Genomic DNA, 4,630 nt, shown 5'->3' on the forward strand with positions numbered 1-4,630 from the left:
ACAACCAATAATCAAAGTTTTCAATATCAACATTCTACCTCAACGAACAACTTCACTCAATACAATCAAGTTCATGAATCTGCAGACTCCAACATTTCAAAGCATTGCCTACATCACTACAATCAAGTTAATGAATCTGTAAACTTCAATGTTTCAGAGCACATTCTACATCAACATTATTGAACTTGTAACCAAACTCAAATTACATTGAATTGTAAGGGTGCATTCTCGGTTGAAACCGACACCCAAGTCTTGAATTGAGTCAAATTGAATTCATTGTAGTGAAGCATTGAAATCATTGTAAGCTTTTTTGGGTGCATTTTCGACAGTGTTCGACACCCTTCCTTTAAAGAACAATCAAGTGAGTCCATGAGTTTTAACTCCAAATGAAACAGAAAACAAGTTCACATCTCCTACAAGCGAGCGTGAGTATTCATTCAAGCAATTTGTGTCAAAACTGTACAAGGTTCAAACCTTCAAGTGAGCCAGAGTGAAGATCATTGAAACAACCATCAAAGCAACCAAACAAGTTCAACTCTAACACCAATCAAGCAAGTTGAGATCGACATCAAGCGAGTGTGGCTATTCATTAAAGAGAGTGTGAAGTCATCAAGTAAGGCAAGTGAGCATTCATACAAACGCGATCGTCATCAAGCGAGCGTGAATTCCATAGTTTAAGAAAGAAATTTCTACAACTCTAGCAAGTTTTCTCAGCAAGTGCAATAAGCAACAAATCAAGCGAGCGTGACATTCAAGTTCCATAGCAAGCGAGCCTGTCATTCAAGTAACAAAATCAAGTGAAACAGTTCAAAGAACGACATCTACGACAAGAGAGCCTGATTTCAAGTGAGCAAGTTCAGATGGCGCAACATATTCAGTGGTTAAACATTCTTCACAGTTTGATCATCTCCAGTGATGAATACATGGTGCACATCAGCAAAGAAACTCTTGCTGATCTTTCACGGCATCTATGAAAAACACATGACACCATTGAGTTTCTTCAACTAGAGTCGCAACTACAAAGAGATGAGCTGCAACAAAAGAGTGCTTCTTCCAAGTCATTCAACCATACAGATGAAGATAAAGATGTTGTTTCCGAATCACTCATCCAAACAACTTCAAGTGTCGAAGTTGTTCATGGTCAAATTCAAATTTCTTCCAAACCCATCATCAAGCCCTGGGAAGAGATTCAAAATAACAAGAATCGACGAGGCTTAGGATATGTCACTGATGACACCAACTTACATATCCTAGATTATTCCAAGCCAATTAAGTTTGTGATTGCAAGATTTCTTGAACCACTCACCTCAGCAGGTTCTGAGAAATTTGCAGTCAAACAGAATTGCACGCAACCTGAAGTTGAAGTCCAACCGAAGTGTTCTCATTGTCAAAGAACTGGTCATATCGAAGATCAGTGTTTTGATCTCCATCCTTGTTGCCATTGTGGCAAACCCAATCATTCCTCAGAAAAATGTCACAACCAACAAAAATCAGCCAGATTGAAGATACATTATGAATGGATTGATCCTTGGGAATGGTCATCCACAGTCAAACGATTGTCTCAGTTCTACAACCGACTACAATCACACATAGTGCAACCAGCAATGAACAGATGATGGTACTCTCATGTAGTTGAATGAGGGAGTACAAAAGTGAAACTCTCCTACACCTGAAGGGGGGGAGTTCAAATATATTTTGGAGAATATTGTCTCTCCTTTCAGCTGACAAAGGGGGGCAAATGTCAATGAAATTGACAAGTGGTTGTCAGACTGAAATTCTCGTCAAGATCAGCGAAGCAGCCAGTGGGCATTTGTCATCAGCAGTGAGCATCAACAAATTCGCCAGTGGGCGATCGACAACCAAAGCAGCAGTGAGTAGCTTTCATCATAGTAAAAACAACATTGAGTTGTTTTTTGACATCTTCAGCTAGTGGGCAATCATCATCAGCAAACACGCCAGTGGGCATTCATCAAATTGTGTCAGTGGACACCAGATGCTGTTTACAAGCAAAGGACAGTTGGATCCTTTTGCGGCTTGGCACATGATGGAGTTGTCAAGCGTCCCTCTGAGATGAATCAGTCATGCAGTTGACTCAGTCTCTTCATTTTACGGTTTGTTCAGCATCCAATAACAAAAATTATGCAACCCTAAGGTTGCACAATCAATATACCATATCGGGACTTAAAATTCCCTTAATAATGACCCTTTGAAACTTTATTCCCACATGTATGCATATATATGTATCGGAAGCGTTTACATGGTTAAAACCCCAGGACCATACCTTTTCTTGGTTATATATCAAAAATCACAGAAATGACTAAAAACCACACAATAACATTGAAATTTTACCTTTTGCATCGGCACACTTACTGTACGCAAATAGTCAACGCACCAAGCATTTGTGACCATTGATTTGGAGCGATAAGATCTAACGGTCCAGATCAAATCGTTGTATCGGTGATCAGAGGTCCCAATGGACTGCACTATCAGTGCTATTCCTTTGGTAGGGTCCGATGCAATAGCATAATCGCTATTGGCAATATCATTATGTCGCTTATAATATGCTACCCCACTCCAAAACATTCAATGCAATAGCTTTACGAACCCGATAGTCTATCCAATATTTCCTATACTATTTCGGGTCTGATTGGGTCGCGATATCATAGTATGCTGATCTCCCTCATAGATTCCCTTCCTTCGATGCAATGTGATCTATATATCAAACTCGATAAGGTCCAAAAGCAAGATTTATATTATTTCAAATCTACCTTGCCAAATTCACTAAGTGTTTCAGGCTGTTTCTCTATGTAAATTGGTTTTCCGCTTGTAGACCCAAACTACACGAAGTTTGCCTTAGTCAGGGAAATTTCTATGGTAATGTATGAGAACACAGAGTCAATGCTATAAATCATCAACATAGAAAGAAAAACAAGCCTTCAGGCCTCCATGGGCCGGTTTTATAGTTACACATGCAACACTGAGTTTATTCACAATGAATCGATTACAGAAACTCAGTTTTGATCAAATTACATCACTAAACATCTCTGTATCAAAGGAAATGCGATCAATTACACAGTTCAACCCTGAAAATCAATCCTCTGTGTTCAAAACATAAATACAAAGCTATATTTGGTTCTCTGTCCTCTCTGGCCTGATTATTCTATTTACTGTCCTTTTTCCTCCTATACGCCCCATAGGCTTACAAAGGCCTTGATACCTCTCTCTGTCTCTCCTCTCAAATCCCTCTCAGAAAACAAAGGAAACACATATATGCTAGGCTAACCATCTCCTCCACAATTGGAGGAATAAATTACACATTTAGAATCCAAATCCGATCCTAAGCTAACAAACTAGACTACTTGGCTTGATCTCCACACAAGGATGATCATTTGCCATTTTATTCCCAATTCTGTTCAGAATTAGGCAACAAATTAACCACTTACATATTTGAAATTAATACAATTTAACAACCATGTCTTCCTCCAAACTTGTATTAGCCACAACATGTGACCACTCCATCACATTGCTGGCTAGGCCTAGATGCTCCTGCATCACTTTTGATGATGGACATATACAGGACGTTGATCTTGATGCTACTGACAGATGTTGATGATGGAGATCATATATGGTGTATGATAGTTGCTGATGACTATCATGGTCTAGTTTATATTGTTGGTCCTTATTATTAATGTCATGTATACCATTTGATGTAAAGGTCATGAAAACACCTAATTTGTAACCCCAATATGCGTGGGAAGGATGATTGTTATTTAAGTAATGTATAAAAATTTTGTATATCCCCACTTGGTTGGGTGGATGAGTTAAATTTGGTGTGTCCCCACTTGATTGGGAGATTGATTTATGTATGAGTCATTGGTGATAGGAAGGTCATACTCAATTGGTTGAGTTATAGAATCATCTTATTCTTTTGGAAAATATTTTTCCAGACTCTACATGTGCTCACGGCGAGCATGGATGGTTTAGTGCATCTTAGCATGTACAAAGGGGGAGCTTAATTAGAGAATTCAGCATGTACTCAGGGGGAGCATGGACAGCATATTGTATATCAAAGGGGAAGAATATCATGGTCCACCCTTTGACCTTGATGTGAATTCGGGAGAGTGACTTGGTGTTGTTTTTGCCATCAAGTACAAAGGGGGATATTGTTGGCATTATGATACAGGTGTTGTCCTTGATGGCAAGTAACACAGATGACAGTTAATAGTGCAAGAGGTTAACAACAAATGATTACAGATTAGACTCCAAAGATTGAAGAAAGAGAGGTATACATTGTTTCACTCTATCAAAGTAGTGTATACATGCGTGCAAATTGAACAAAAAGAGTGTATATGTATACACGCACTCCCAAAGAAGAAAAGTGCATACACGCTGTTTTGGTCTTAGGTTTTTGGTCCAAGGTATTTTGGGTCCAAGGTATTTGGTCCAAGGTATTGGTCTTAAGTGGTTTTGGTCCAAGGTATTGACAAAGGGCCTAAATATATATAAGGAGGAGATGATCATTAGGCCAAGGTGTGCAAGGAATGAATATCTTATGAAGAGTGAGATGAAAAGAAATTATTCATGTTATTGGTTTATGGTGCTTTGCTTGATTTGAACTAAGGATGAACCT

Source organism: Pinus tabuliformis, chromosome 9 (genome assembly GCF_031772625.1).
Source record: "Pinus tabuliformis cultivar Carrire ecotype Pingquan chromosome 9, CPIR1, whole genome shotgun sequence".
Taxonomy (NCBI): Eukaryota; Viridiplantae; Streptophyta; class Pinopsida; order Pinales; family Pinaceae; genus Pinus; species Pinus tabuliformis.